The 17,790-nt window shown below is 30.4% G+C and overlaps 1 long non-coding RNA gene across 1 annotated transcript; it reads left to right on the top strand.

The window, feature by feature from the left end:
- Positions 1-9,756: 9,756 nt before the first annotated feature.
- On the top strand, positions 9,757-13,029 carry LOC136999885 (uncharacterized). Its single transcript, XR_010890159.1, has 3 exons — positions 9,757-9,807; positions 9,883-9,944; positions 11,512-13,029. It is a non-coding gene; the product is annotated as an uncharacterized lncRNA (long non-coding RNA).
- Positions 13,030-17,790: the final 4,761 nt, after the last annotated feature.

A 17,790-nucleotide genomic window follows, 5' to 3' on the forward strand; every position in this document is an offset into this window, starting at 1 on the left:
TTCAAAAAAAGCTATCTTATATACTTTTTACAAAAAAATATGATATCAGGAAATGGCACTAAGTGGGACTAAAGAACTATGAAAAAACTTGTACACTATTTCTATAAAACTCTTCTATAAAACTCTTGTACATAAAGCTGTCGTATATATAATTAATTATATTATATACTATATTTTATAAATTAAAAATATAATATTGGCTCAAATTATTCAAATAAATTATTAACAACAAGCTACAGAGCCCAAGCTGGATTTTCGTGCTTAATTTATTAATATATTATAACAAATGTTTAGGTCAATCTAGACGTTTCGACCATCTGGTTGTGGTCATCTTCAGTAGTTAGTTATTATAAAATTCGGAACATATTAATAAACAATCGTTACTTATAAAACTAATTCGGATATTACAATCTTCTTATATTCGTTACATTTAAAAATTGTTTAGAAGGACAACACATCTTGAAAGTCATGCCTCTTCTAATAACACCAATCTTAAGATCATCAGGAAGGAAATCATGTTTTACATTAAACATACACGATGTCCTTTTTAAGATTTGAATTGTGGTTGATTGCAATTATTCTCAATGCATAGCAGTACCGTCATGTTGTGTTTTCGTGTAAACTTTCTTATTTTAAAAAAACTAAGAACCAAAACTATTCGGTGTAACGAGTCAGTTTGCTAAAAATGATATTGGAGGTCCGTGTCGTTTGAGTGGACATGGCAAACTGAAGAAAACACATAGTTGCTTTCAAGAAAAAGTATGCAGTTGCATGTTGCAAACTACATATTTTTTCTTGAAAGCAACTATGTGTTTTTTTTTATACCAATTGATTCGTCTCATTATTTTATGCATAAAAGTATTAAAGTAAGATTCCCAAAAATTGAATATTTTACAAGATATTTTGTATTTTATGTCAAAATACTGTAATTTACAAGCCTCATAACTCGAAAAGTACTTAATGAAAAATAACTTCATTATAGTGTTTTGAAAAGCTCTTGACACCAGCTATTAGATTTTGGAATAAAAAATAGGGGTTTCCATTTAAAAAAATAACTCTGACCTTCAAATTCCTTGAAAATCAACTGCAAAGTCAAAGTCAAGGTCACCATCAGATAGATCCCTTGAAATCATGCAAATTTCGTCTGAGCCATTTTTTTTACAAGCACATCCCTACGTTTTAAAAGGGTGGGACGGGTGGTCTGAAACACCCGGTATATTATACTATATATACTATATATATTATTAGATATACTATATATATTATAAAAAAATAAAAAAAACATTTAAAAAATAAAAATATTTATTAAAAAACGCAAAAAAACTTGGCGCTGCTACAGTAAACTACATGTTAATTTCATTACTTTGAGGTGTAGCAGCGCCAAGTTTTTTTGCGTTTTTTAATAAATATTTTTATTTTTTAAATATTTTTTTTATTTTTTTACAATATATATAGTATATCTAATAATATATATAGTATATATAGTATAATATATGTAAAATATGATAAAATATAGTATATAATATAATTAATTATATATACGACAGCTTTATGTACAAGAGTTTTATAGAAGAGTTTTATAGAAATAGATACAAGTTTTTTCATAGTTCTTTAGTCCCACTTGGTGCCATTTCCTGATATCATATTTTTTTGTAAAAAGTATATAGGATAGCTTTTTTTGAAAATTTTAATATATATGACAGGTTTTTTTTGAAAGGTTTAATATATACGACAATTTTTTTGAAAAGTAAATAATACTGTTTTGTTTTAGTTGTAACAAGAACGTGTACTTGGTGCCTTTTTTTTTACTTTTTTTTAAAAAAGGTAATTTTTTTTAATTTAACTTTGAGTGGAGGTGCTTCGGAGATTTGAAGGTCATCGTCATTTTTTTAAATGGGACTATCCTAATTTTTTTATATAAGTCGATTCCTCGCAATATTCAGTATAAAAAGTTATTAGGGTAGGATGACCAGAAAATGAATGGTTTACGAGATATTCTATACTTTAATTTTACATAAACTATAAAATTTCTTGTTATTTATTTTTCAATTATCTTACCTTAACACTTTTATGCACAAAATAATAAGAGGAATCAATTGGTGTAAAAAAACATAGTTGCTTTAAGAAAAAATATGTAGCTGAAATGATATATCATATTTTTTAACATTTTATAAACTCTCCGAATTTTGTTTGGGACAAATAAACATTGTATATTTTGTTTCTAACTTAAATTATATCAAATAAATGCGTTTTCGTTAAGATGAAGTAAGTTTTTACAATAATACAGTTTTTTTTAACGTCGTCAAAATCGCCACTGTACTGCATGTCGTCAAACTATACAGTGTCGTGAAAATCTCCTTTTCACTATTACGGGTTAATTTAACGACAGTCACCAAAGTATACGATTAAACGGTAAAAATTTTAACGACGGTCGTCAAAGTAGCCAGAAGTCGTCGAAGCTGCCAATGCGTGCCTAAAATTGTCGTCGAAGTATACGATTGACATACATATATATATATATATATATATATATATATATATATATATATATATATATAATATGTCACTAACACACGTATATATTTCGTACATATGTATATTCTGATGTTGCAAATGTTTTCTGTTTTATATAATACATAAAATTATCAACAAACTTCTATTTTTTTAAATAAAAATTACCAATTAATTATCTCGATATAAAAAGTATAAAAAAATTATTATTTGATTAATAATTTACCTTTATTTAGACTTTTGTTTTCATTTATTTCACTTTTATTTAAAACTTTCTCACTATTCATGTAATAAGCTGTTGAAGCACTGCTCTGTGTTCTTAAAATGCATTTTGTAGATGAGCTCTTAACAATATTATAGTTTTTTAAAGGTGTACGAGATTTATCTAACTTCTTTTCATCTTCTAATGTACTATTATTATAACCTGTACATAAAAAAAGTAATAAAAATTATGAGATATAAAATATAATAATAAATAATGATAATATAATTGTTCCTATTAATTTTTTAAGAATTGTTTTTTTTTAAATAATAAGTGTATCAAATGTCACAATCATTACTTAACATACAAATTTTTTATTTCTTTTGTTGTTTATAAATATTTTAACACAATCTCATCATCTAACTAATAAATATATATATATATTATATATACATATATATATATATATATATACATATATATATATATATATATATACAAATATAGAAATTTTATTAAAATTTTATTGTCCTGCGGAACTTAATTATAAATATTCATTTTCTTAAAGAAACTTAATTTTCTATACAGACTGGAATACACTATTAATTATTTTTTCTGCAAATTTAACTAAGAATAATTTGTTATAAAAAAATAAAAAAATATTTTGTCAGTAATATATATTTTTATACACAATGTTAAAAGTTTTATTTTAAAAAATTTGTATTATTTAGGACTATAATTATAAATAGATGTGCTTTAGAGATTCATCATCTATCTTTTTCTATCCACATTTATCCACATCTTCTATCCTTTTTTACTTGGGATCTTGTACCAACGTGACATCTTGTGTGACATGGCTTAACTATGACATCTTGATCACAGATTTTTTGATAGAATACAATGGTCGTGAAATCACCTTATATTCTTACACCGTGATCCAGATCAAATATTCGAAATATAAGGTTTTATAAAAAATTTTGAGTTTGCTATAAATCGGGGACGTTTAGAGATAACTGTTTTAAGTTGGGTCTGTAAAGTTTGCTTAAGTCGTGAGATTATTCTGACAATAAAAAGTTTTTATAATTTTAAAATTTAAAATTTTTGGATTTTTATAATTTTTAATAATTTGTTTTATTTTCAGGTAAATTTAATCTAGAGGCATTACTAATCCGTTTTTGATTAATTTGAGATTATCAAAGGGAACAATGAAGTAGGCGGAATTAATGTTGATCGTCTTTAAAGAGAGATAGAGGTAGTTCGAGGCGCGTCTTTGTTTAAACCGTTGATTTGGCTTGTTTTCGAGAGGACGCCAAAGACCAAGCTCCTATCGTTCAACATGGATTAATTTAATCACCTTTCTTCAATAATATTAATTTTGCGTTAGTTTTTAAGCGCGTTAAAATCATATAATTTAAATAAATTATTAACAACAAGCTACAGAGCCCAAGCTGGATTTTCGTGCTTAATTTATTGATATATTATAACAAATGTTTAGGTCAATCTAGACGTTTCGACCATCTGGTTGTGGTCATCTTCAGTAGTTAGTTATTATAAAATTCGGAACATATTAATAAACAATCGTTACTTATAAAACTAATTCGGATATTACAATCTTCTTATATTCGTTACATTTAAAAATTGTTTAGAAGGACAACACATCTTGAAAGTCATGCTCCTCTTCTAATAACACCAATCTTAAGATCATCAGGAAGGAAATCATGTTTTACATTAAACATACACGATGTCCTTTTTAAGACTTGAATTGTGGTTGATTGCAATTATTCTAAAACCAGCATGAACCAATGTCTACTTTTATCTTTATATTACTTGTTATTTATTAAAATTACTAAAAATATTCTTACCTCAATGCATAGCAGTACCGTCATGTTGTGATATATGGAAAAAATGGTCGACATACTTTCTGACACCAACACCTACCAAATTGTTAAAAAAGACCCAACTAAAATATTAACTGATAAACTGAGGTCTCTACTTGCCAGATGGAGAGAGAGAGGTTACATAGATGACATAAAATACAGGTGTCTTTTGGAAACGGACGGAAACACACCTAGAGCCTACGGTTTGCCAAAAATCCATAAAGAAGGATATCCTCTCAGAGTAATAGTATCTTCGATTAATAGCCCGTTATATAAGATAGCTAACTTTTTACATGGAATCCTTGCAAACAATGTACCTAATTCGAAAAGAAACATAAAAAATAGTTTTGATCTAGTTGAAAAGTTGAATGGTGTTTTTTTAGAATCGGATCATTGCCTTGCTTCTTTAGATGTTGTTTCTCTTTTTACGAACATTTCTGTTGAAAAGGCAATAGAAAGCATAAAAAACAGATGGGAATGGATTAGAAGGTACAATTCCATACCAATAGAAGAATTTTTAATTGGTATCAATTTAGTTTTAAATTCAACGTATTTTAGTTTTAATAAAGTAATTTACAAGCAAATTTTTGGCACTCCAATGGGTTCTCCTCTCTCTCCAATAATAGCAGAATTTGTGTTACAAGATTTGGAAAATTCAGCAATCGAACGTCTACCTTACAAATTACCGTTTTATTTTAGGTATGTTGACGACATACTATTTACGGCTCCAGAAAATCATTTAGACGAAGTTTTGGAGACATTCAACTCAATGCATAGCAGATTACAATTCACATTGGAAAAGGGAATAAATAATCATATCAATTTCCTAAACGTTAAACTAATATCGGAAAACAATTTTATTAAATTTGATTTGTTCCACAAACCTACTTTTTCGGGCAGATATTTAAGTTTTTATTCGCATCATCCCATGGCACACAAAAAAGGTGTTATCATTGGCTTATTTGACAGAGTTGTAAAGTTAACACACCCACAATATTGGCACAAGAACATCGAGGAAATGATTTCCCTACTTTTAATTAACGGCTATCCATTGAAATTAATTTTTAATAGTATTAACGAAAGACTTAAAAAATTTAGCAATAATTGTTGTAATAAAAACAAAAATAGCAATGATAGAACGGGTTATTTTACGATACCATATATAAAAGAAACTTTTGATAAATTCACACGGAACATGAAAAAATACAATCATTATTTAGCCTTTTCGTGTAACAATAAACTTAATAGGTTTATAAAAACAGGGAAAGACATCATTGAATCCATGAGCCAATGTGATGTAGTATATAAGGTAACGTGTCATGATTGCGAGGCTAGTTATGTGGGACAAACAAAGAGAAAATTGAAAACTAGAATTAAAGAACACAAGTCGGATATAAATAAAAGAACGGGATCCCCTTCTGTCATTTCTTGTCATAGATTAGAAAAAAACCATGAAATGGATTGGGAGAATGTAGAAATATTAGACAAGGAAATGTCTTATAGCAAAAGGCTTATTTCCGAGATGTTGCACATAAAACGGCAAAAAACGAGTCTCAATAAGCAGAACGATACTGAGTTACTGCCAAACTTGTATCTGCCAGTTCTCAATTTGTTTACTGCTTAAAGATCACTCACTCTCCCACCACGAATCTCCTTCACATACGAGTTCTCTAATATATCCTCTATTATATTCAACTAGTTTGCCATGTCCACTCAAACGACACGGACCTCCAATATCATTTTTAGCAAACTGACTCGTTACACCGAATTTAGTTTTGGTTCTTAGTTTTTTTAAAATAAGAAAGTTTACACGAAAACACAACATGACGGTACTGCTATGCATTGAGGTAAGAATATTTTTAGTAATTTTAATAAATAACAAGTAATATAAAGATAAAAGTAGACATTGGTTCATGCTGGTTTTAGAATAATTGCAATCAACCACAATTCAAGTCTTAAAAGGGACATCGTGTATGTTTAATGTAAAACATGATTTCCTTCCTGATGATCTTAAGATTGGTGTTATTAGAAGAGGCATGACTTTCAAGATGTGTTGTCCTTCTAAACAATTTTTAAATGTAACGAATATAAGAAGATTGTAATATCCAAATTAGTTTTATAAGTAACGATTGTTTATTAATATGTTCCGAATTTTATAATAACTAACTACTGAAGATGACCACAACCAGATGGTCGAAACGTCTAGATTGACCTAAACATTTGTTATAATATATCAATAAATTAAGCACGAAAATCCAGCTTGGGCTCTGTAGCTTGTTGTTAATAATTTATTTGAATAATTTGAGCCAATATTATAGTTTTAATTTATCATATAATTTAAGTAATCGCGATATTATTGAAGATCGTAAATTATAATTACCTGCGTTGTACAATTTATATGAACACATAACGGTGGTCGCAGTGTAAGATTTTGTCGATGATTCGAATTAGTCTTATACATAAAGGCTAGAAATTTGTCATTAGAGTCTTACAATTCTCTCAATGTATCCTAATAGGTCTGTTTTACCGGCCTATGTTCCATAGTCGATAACTAAATCTTTACTCTTCTGCTATAGCATTATCTTTTAAATATGACTTTAAAGCAACTAGATTCATAATTAATGTATGAATATATTTATAGATTTTTGTCCTTAGTGTATTTATTACAAAGAAAATAAAATTTATTAAACGAATAAAGTAAGGTTAGAGATCCGAAAATAAATTATATGGTTTTGATTCTACTGGATAATTAGCAATTGAGAATTTAACGTTTGTAATCTATTGATAAAACCTTATGTTTCACGATAGCATTATTATTTAAAGATAATTAAGTTCATTTATTCCGGGACTTCCATCTTAATTATTATAATCTTAAATTACTAGATTAATATTTGGTCATGCAATCTAATATTTTAAATATATATCTCTACTGATAATTAATTGATTATTATATTTTTCAAAAATTTTACGGGACGTTACATAATAATGGAAATCTCGAAAATATTTTTTTAAAACTATTGACTTCTTTATATTTAAAGTTGGAATCAAAACACTTTCTGTCCAATAAGTCTTTACAAATCATAATAGATAGTTTACTTGATATTAATGTAATGAATACAAATTTTGTTATGTTGAGAGGATGCTAAAGTGACGGGCGAACTCCGACGCGAAAGCGCCATCATTTCGATGGTACTAAAAATGAAATGACATTATCGGCGTAGCCTACGCCGCGTAGGTCCGTGTGTACGCATTTGTTTGTAGTGGTAACTCACTACACTGACGTGTGGTCTGTGTACGTGTGTCATCGGAAGTTTGTAAACAAACGATGCTTGCGCTTGTTTCCTCGACTGAAATTTCGTCGCAAGGCTGCAATATAATGTCCGAGAAAACATAGGCGTATATAAGGTGTCAAATAAATATAAACTAAATATGACAAAATAATAAATAAAAATATACATATAATACTATATATATCACTGAAGAAAAATGTCATATACTTTTCTTATTTTTATCCTTATGTAGTAAATACAAAATAACTAATTAATCAATTAATTAATATATACATGTACACATATATTGAATAAATAATTATTTTTATTTTGTATTTTATATGATGATAACTGAAACAATGAGAGTATATATCATTTCAATTATATAAAATACAAAATAAAGGTAATTATATTCAATATATATATATGTATGTATTGAATAATTAACTTATTTATTTTGTATTAATGACATAAGAATAAAAATAAGGAAAGCATATAACCTTTTTTCCAATTAGATATATAGTATTATACATACATTTTTCAAATAAAATATTTTATCATATCTAATTTATATCTAGATATTCCAATGCTGGTAATAGTTCGACTTTTTCATATCAAGATTTCAAAAAGTAGGGGGTAAGAGCTCAGGCGACGTCAGAATCAGAGGTATCTCTAGTATCAAGTTTTATAAAAATCTGTCAATTTCCTAAATTTTCAATATTTTTGGTCTTCATATTAGATCTGACATTTTCAGTTTTCGAAATCCGACTTAAAATTTGTATTTAGCTGGCCGTAAAATTCTTTGTTCAAATTTTATAAAACTCCCTTACTTTTAAAAATTTTTCAAATTCTTAGTTCTTGCCATATTACATCCGCCATTTTAAATTTTCGAAATGCGACTTCAGATTTATTATTAGCAACCCGAAAAAGTCCCTGATACCAAGTATTATAAAAATTCGTTAATTTCTAAAAATTTTCAAAATGTTTTGGTGGCCATATTGGATCCGCCATTTTGTATTTTCGAAAGATAACTTTAGACTCGTATACAGTAACCCGAAAAACCCCTTGATACCAAGTTTTATAAAAATTAGTTAATTTCTTAAATTTTTTAAATTTTTGGCGGCTATATTGAATCCGCCATTTTAGTTTAGACTCATGTGACAGTGCACAAATAAACAGAGTACTCAAAAGTGTTAATTGGAAGAGAAAAACGTCGAATGAATAATCGCTACACTTGACCCAGACAGCACATGATATCATTCAAATATTCGAACAATCTACGATATGTTCGAAAAATATATGGCATATCCTCAAAATATGTCACGAATATCCGGAAAATAATATTTTGTTCCATATATTTTTTGGATATCCCTGAAATATCTTAAAAATAATATTTTATGTGAAATATTATCAAAATGTCCTACAGATATTCGCATGAAATATATACCCACTTTTATACAGAGTGGAACAATCAGACTAGTAAAATATCTTGAAAATAAGGCATTTGAAAAAAAAATGTTTAATAAAAAAATTGCAGTGTATTAAGTTATACCCATCATGTGGTGATATTGATTTTAATGATCTTGAGAAATTACATCATAAGGTCACTTGAATTTTTTAAATGAGAACTCTTACTTTTGATTGCTTATTCTTATAGCTGACGTCGAGAGCTTTTCAAAACGGTATAAGTTCCTTTCCATTAAATATTTTCCAAGTTATGAGGCTTGAAAGTTATAATAGATATATGGCATATGCAATTATGTCATTTTGTGCGCGATAGCCTTAACTGTGATTGGTCGATTTACTTACGACTCTCTTATTGGTTACGACTAACATGTGTAATGGCCTTTATATATGTTATACGGCCGTTCACAATCGAAAACGCGGCAAACCGTGACAAACTGTGTGACCACTGACCACGTGCGACGTAGACGTGTGAAAGGAAAAGGTATGTAAGACATATAGAAATAGATATGTATAAGAGATAAAGAATAATTCGAATTTTATTATTCTTTACACGCAGGAAAGATCAGTGACAAAAAGTGATCAAAAATTTTAAGACCGGCGAGGCTACGTCAATAAGTGGTAAGTTAACCTCAAAATATTGTTTTTGTTAAAACATGGGTAATTGTTCAGTATCGCTACCTTACCTCTGATTTTGATCCAACTAGTCTTATTCGAAGCGTTTTTGTGTGACAAAAAACTTTTCTCTCTGACAAAAGTGTCGCTCTGCCTTGCGAAGCGAGATATTTGTAAGAAACTCAGGTGGTAATTGTAAAAATCCACTGTCAATAATTCGGTATTGATAAAATAATAGAAATAGAGATATTTTGCGAATAAGAGGGCTCTGAGCAATTTACGAGCGTTAGCAATATTTGATTGGACGAATCGAGGAAGGGGATTTCGAGAACCTTCCTTGAGGAGAAAACAAAAGCAGAGCGAGGTGAGGACTCGGGGCATTTTCTTGGTGGCCAAAAGACAAGAGAAAGAGTGGACGAGTTTTGCTGAAAAAGTGAAGTGAGAAAGACATTGAGACTGTAGCCGAAAGACAGGTGATTTTTTATTTGTAATTTATAAAAACGAAAGAAAAGAAAAAGATCATACAATTATTATTATTCGATCTATTTTAACTATTTAATATATATCTAGTACTCGCATAATAAATTAGTTAATATACTTTTCCTTACTCGTGAGTTACAATTATTATAATTTCTACGGATCCTGATCAATATTAAATAAATAATATAGTAAAGAGCCTACATATTCATCATTAAAGTTGACCACTTTCCGGTTAGAAAAACTGTCATACGGACAAAAGATATGTGTTCATTTTGAACGCTTACTCGTCTAAAATTTAAAACAGAATAATTCCAGCAAACAAATATTTTCTGCTTTAATCAAAACACAAATCTAATCTAATTTATATTTTTTAAAATTATCAATAAATTCCTGAAATTTAAAACAATAATTTAAAAAGAAAAATATTTTCTGCTTTAATAAAAACACAAATTCTTATAAAACTTAAATTATAGCAGAGAATGTGTTTTTATTAAAGCAGAAAATATTTGTTTGCTGAAATTATTTAATTTTAAATTAACTGAACGCACCCTTCGTCCGTATGACAGTTTTTCTAACCTGAAAAGTCGTGACTTCAACGTTGAATATCTCGCTCTGCGAAACAGGGCGATATTTTTGTTACAGGAAAAAGTTGTTTGTTACATAAAAACGCGTCGAATAAGACTAGTTGGATCAAAATCGGAGGTGAGGTAGCGATACTGAACAATTACCAAAACATGAATAAATATTTATTTTTTTTTACAACACCCTGCTTAAAATAATAGATAAGAGATAAATAGATTATAATAAATGAATAAATAAAATATATAGTTTCTATGGGCTCCGATTTTAAAAATCAGACAAGGTAAAAAGCTTATTCGGCCCAAGCTAGTACAAGTTGCTCTTTGTTGTTTTATAAAATTTTTTATTATTGTGACATGACAAACGTTTCGGCTCACGTTATGCGGCCATCCTCAGTGTTTACAAAATTACAATTTAAAACAACAGTCGGAGTGTAATAACAAAAACATCGTTGAAGTTGCCTCTATCAGTTTTCGTGATCGCAGCTATTCGAGTTTTTCTCTCAATGTTATAGATCCTTCATCCGATACCCTTTCTTTGGAGAGCGGGACCATCCTCCTTGTGAATCGAGATTACAGAATGTACGAAAATGTATTATGTGAGAGAACCGAATAATTGATTGAAAGTATGGATCGATTTTCTATGTAAGAGAAATTGTTCTCATGTATCGAAAACCGCGAATACTTTTGACATTCATGAATAGATTATATATAAAGTAACATAGAATCACATACATGCACATATATATAAAGTAACATAGAGTTACATACACAGATATGTAAAGTAACATAATGTTACATACATACATATATAGAATTACATGGAAATATGTTTATAAAGTAATATAGATTCACATACACGTATATATATAAAGTAACATAGAATCACATATACGCGCATATATAAAGTAACATAGAGTCCATATTGTTATGTAAAGTAACAAAATTATTTACATTTTAAATATGCTTTTTTAGTACTTACATGATATCAGAGTGTTACATATAGATATATGATTTCTATATAATTATATAAATATATTAATTCAATATGATAAGATTTAGACAAGTTTTTTTTATGATAGAATATTATAAATTGTTTATTATAAGAAAATATTCGGAAGTATTAAAATAGATAATGCATCATGTAACTTATAATCAGAATACAATTTTAAAAGTATACACTATGATACAAAGTGTATACCACAAAGTATATTTTTATTACTAAATATTATTAACAATATTACATGAAACAGAGGCATTAAAATGGAAAAGTAACTTTACATTAAATTTGATTTCTTGAGAATTAAAATTTTCTAAAGATTTTCAAATATAGATTATGATTAAACTTTCTATAGATTATTATGAAATAGCTTTAGCTCAAGGTTTTTATGAAAAAATATTATAAGCAGTTTGTTATAGAATAATTATAAATAAATGACATAACTTCTTTACATATAAAAGAATATTAATTGATATAAAAATTTTCATATTCAATAGTATTAAAAAAAATAATATTATAAATATCATTGAACTTGGAACTTTATCATAAAATAATATTATAAATATCATTGAACTTGGAACTTTATCATTAAATATTGGAAGTGTATGTATTGTGACATTGGTTGTAACAGCACGCGCTGTTACTAAAGCGTCACGCGGGCTCCACGTGAGCATCCCCATTTAGGGCCGCATTCCGATCCCCCAACTCGAGGGTAAAAGCTCGAGAAGGGGTAGCTACCGGGTAGGGTAGCACCCCAAGTGGGGGTAGCGCGACCGGTATAAAAGCCGGCTCGCGGAACAAATCGAGACCCATTCCCCGAGTACGACTCGGACAAGCCTCAGGGCGCACTCTGAAGCTCCGGTCGTACTTGCTCCCATCCCGATAGTCGTTCTAGGAGCAGGGCGTTCTCTGCTTCGGTCGGGTGTTCCCGGCGTTCGACTTCCTATACCCCGTCGTTCTAGGGGCAGGGCGTTCTCTGCCTCGGCCGGGTGTCTCGGCGTTCGACTTCCGACTCTCCGTCGTTCTAGGGGCAGGGCGTTCTCTGCCTCGGCCGGGTGTCTCGGCGTTCGACTTCCGACTCTCCGTCGTTCTAGGGGCAGGGCGTTCTCTGCCTCGGCCGGGTGTCTCGGCGTTCGACTTCCGACTCTCCGTCGTTCTAGGGGCAGGGCGTTCTCTGCCTCGGCCGGGTGTCTCGGCGTTCGACTTCCGACTCTCCGTCGTTCTAGGGGCAGGGCGTTCTCTGCCTCGGCCGGGTGTCTCGGCGTTCGACTTCCGACTTCCCGTCGTTCTAGGGGCAGGGTGTTCTCTGCCTCGGTCGGGTGTTCCCGGCGTTCGACTTCCGATACCCCTTGCACGAGAGAAGTCTCTCACTATCTTAGGACACAGCGTACCGGCAACCGTCGACTCAGCAAGGCTCGGATATACGCGGTATCGCTTATTTTTTATTACTTTGCTCCGTACCGTACGAACCGACCGATCAAATAATTTAGTTTGTTTATAATAAAGCCAAAAAGGCGCACCAACGATTTGCGCGCGTTTATTTTCCGTTGATTATTCATTCGTTCGCAATTAGAATTATACACATGTACCGTCGCAATATTAACTCGTCTAACCGATAAGGAATTATTTATTTATTTCCGATAGTTGTATCCGATTATACCGTTCTAGAAATACACATGTACTCGTTGTTACTATTTTCTTTTATAATGCTCTATTGAATAAATAGTTATTTTTCTTTAAAATATTTTTTTTAGTTAATTTGGGGTCTCCCGATAAACCACACGAACAAATTCTGGCAAACCGACGAGTTATTCCGCGTCGTAAGAATCCGCTTCGCTAACTACGCACCGTCGTAATTCCGCATCGAAAAATCCGCATACCGTCGAAATTCCGCATCATTACGCACCGCCCGTGAGGCGTAAAAAATACGTACCGTTACATGGTTAAAAACTCGTCGTATTAATCAACATAAAGATTCTATGTTATAGTAATGAGATCCATTCATCTCCTATCTATTATTTTAAGCAGGGCACTTTAAAAATATAAAAAAATCAGAATGTAGAGTAGCTAATAACTATGGATGTTTTTGTATTTAAGTTATATTTGTAAAATTTTTTTTCTATCAGGAAAATGTCTTATAAACGGTCACGAGTAGATAATAGTTGTTCTTCGCGGCATCGACGTAGACTAGTTGAACAAGAAGCAGAAATAATATATAATTCTATTTCTAATAACACGAATGCTTTACATTGTACTTCATTAGAAAATACAAATAATTCCAGTAAAACAAGTAGCAATGATGATACTGCTTCAATATGCAGTTATACTATGAATTTAAATGAAGTTAACAATACAAATCAAACTAGAAACAATGATAATAATGTTTTAGAATCAAAAGTAAATGAAACACCGCATTGTGATGTTGTCATGGCTGAACTTGTCACTAATAGAGATGAAAATAATGACAAATATCTTGAAAATTTTCTGGCTTCTTGGGCAACTCAATACAATATTTCATACTCAGCATTGTCAGAATTACTTTGTGGTTTGAGTAAAGTTAATGGCCTTCAGAATTTACCATTAGATCTACGTACTCTTTTAAATACACCAAGATTTACAGAAATACACGAAATTTTTCCTGGACATTATTTTCATTTTGGTTTGAGAAAAGGAATAATAAACATTTTATCAGATCTTGAAACTTTGCCAGAAAGTGTACAGTTATGCATCAATATTGACGGATTGCCACTATTCAAATCTACGCAAGCACAATTTTGGCCAATTTTAGGATCACTATATTTTTATGAAAGAGTGTTTACCATTGGTATTTACTATGGTTCTGAAAAGCCTGCAGATGTCAATGCATTTTTAAATTTTTTTGTTGCTGAAGCAAAAGAATTATGTATGGAAGGAATTAATGTGAAAAATCAACATCTGCAGTGTTTTCTTCATGCATTGATTTGTGACGCGCCAGCTAGAACATTTGTGCTTCAAGTTAAGTTAAGTCATTGCGGTTATAATAGTTGCTTCAAGTGTGTAGTTGAAGGACAATATTGTAGAGGTAGAGTTTGTTTTCCCAAAATTAATGATCCACTTAGAACTGACGAACATTTCAAAGAAAAAAAAAATGATAATTATCATAAAGACAACTCTACTTGCAATTTGCTAGAAATTCCAAATTTTGGATCAGTCACAAATGTACCGTTAGACTACATGCATTTGGTATGTCTGGGAGTAATGCGCAAAATTTTAAATTTACTATTATTTGGTGACTTAAATTATCGAATTGGACGTATACTGAAAGAACGTATATCATCACGTTTAATTTCATTTCAACCGTGGATCTCCCGTGTTTTTGTAAGAACACCAAGATCATTGAACTATATAGCTTTATTTAAAGCTACAGAGTTCAGACAATTATTGTTATACACAGGTCCTTTAGCTCTGAAATTTTTACGTTTGGATTTATATAATCATTTTTTGACTTTACATGTAGCCATTAGAATTATGTGTTGCAAGAATTTAGAAATGTACCTTGATTATGCACAAGCATTTATTGAACACTTTATTACATCGTTTCCACTTCTTTATGGTGTTCATAATGTAACACATAATGTTCATAGTTTGGTACATCTGGTCAATGATGTGAAAAAATTTGGACCATTGGACAATTTTAGCGCATTTAAGTATGAAAATTTTTTACAAAGTATAAAGCCAGTAGTGAGAAAATCAGAGAAACCATTGCAACAGATTGTTCGTCGAGTCATTGAAAAGGAAAATGCGTCCACGTCATCTTGCAATAAGACTCCTGCGATAACCAAGCATTTTGAACCACACGAAAGCTCCTTGCATTACAAAGGACCTCTTGCAGATAATTGTAGCAATCCTCAGTACAAAATTATAAAGCGTTCAGATATGTGGCTTCAGTGTGACTTAAAGTCAGATAACTGCTGTGGTTTGAACGATGGAAGCATTGTAAAAGTATTTAATATAGCATATTGTTTAACGAGAAAAACTCTTGTTATCGTAGGAAAAGAATTTCTTCACAAAGAGGAATTATATACTATTCCGTGTCCATCATCATACCTTGGAATATTTCTTGTGCATTCATTGTCACGTATGAAAACATGGCCTTTATCGGACATAGTAGTGAAATATGTTACACTACCGCGTTCTGATAATAAGTTTGCTGTACTTTCATTGTTACATCAGGAAAAAAGTTTACATAATAAAAAGAAATTTCGTGTTTGTGATGACTAATTTTAAGAAAATAAAATAATACTCAAAAAAATATAATTAAGAAAATAATAATAATATAATAAATATAATAAAAATATAATTAAGAATATAATAATATAATAAAATTTTTATAATTGACAATATAATATAATATAAAAAAATATAAAAAATATAATTAAGATTTTAGACGAACTTTAGAGGAATATGGAAAACTTCTTCGTTATTGTCGAGTTTGACGATGGCCTGCAAGTGGTGCCAAGTACTTGGTTGATTAACGATATGACTGAATGTCTATGGCCTTTGTATACCAAAAATGAACAATATGATAAAGCAGTACGTTTAATGGAGCCACCCGAAAAAGAATGGCAGAAACATCCCATCAAGAGAATTATGGCAACTACAAGTCAGTAATATACTTTTACTTTTTGTTAATGAGATGTATTTATAAAATGATCTATTTAATAGTAATTATACGATATTGATTTTTCAGAAACGTATTCAAAGGCGCGAAATAAGTTGAAAGAGGCTGAGATATTGTCGGAAATAAACTCAGATACAGATTGTCAAGAAAACTTGAGACGTAGCAGAAAGCATAGAGCACGTGTTGCTCAAAGTAGCAGCGACGAAAATGATAATATTGTTGCGTCCTCGCCGTTTTGATTTTCGTCGCCCGATATCGCGTTTGACAGCTGATAGAACCGCGATCGATATATTAATTTGCAGAGTTAATAAAAGAGGATAGTTGCTAAGAAATAGTAAATGTTTAACAGTTACTAGGATATTGTAAATAAACAAGTTGTTGCTAAGAGAATGTAAACAAGGAGACAGATGTCAGATTTTCGGGAGCTGCAGAAAAGTGCGGACGTGTTTCTGCTAGCTCAGCGGTGTACTATTAAAACGAGCTTGTTCTGTGTTTTACCCTTCAGTGGTTGAGTGAAATAAAGTTCTGTTGTGTTTACAAAAAGTGTTCTTTCTTTCGTGCGTGCCGTTTGTGACGGAAAGACCATTCGCGGGCGCAACAATATAATGGACATCGTGAAAGTACCACCGTTTCCACAAATTCCATTAAAAGTTGGAAACAAATCAAATAAAACCCAAGGTATGTTAGGTTAGTATAAAAAAAAATAAAAATTATTTAGCTAATTTTAAGTAACGTTTCTATTTTTAATGAAATTTTAAATTTTAAGACAAATCAGTTTTTATTTAAAATGATGAAGGCATTTTCAGATATTAAGGCACTGAATATAAAAAAATTGACGAATACCTACAATATTTTCAATTTGGCTTTTAAAAGAGTTTATAAGTAATGTTTATAGCCAACCGATAAAATATAAAGTTTATAATTTAAAACATTGTTAATTAGAACATTGGTAATCGACTAACAAGGGGTGGGCACGAACTGTAAAATACGAAATGGAATGAGCCATAGTTCATTCGAAAGGGGAGATCGAGGGTATAAAAAATGTAAAAGGGTTTGGGTGCATGGGCCTTAGTTTCGGAGAAATTTGCATGTGAAGTTAGACATTCGGTTGGCTGGGCGGTAAGTACTATGAAT

This window comes from Linepithema humile, chromosome 5 (genome assembly GCF_040581485.1).
Source record: "Linepithema humile isolate Giens D197 chromosome 5, Lhum_UNIL_v1.0, whole genome shotgun sequence".
Classification (NCBI taxonomy): Eukaryota; Metazoa; Arthropoda; class Insecta; order Hymenoptera; family Formicidae; genus Linepithema; species Linepithema humile.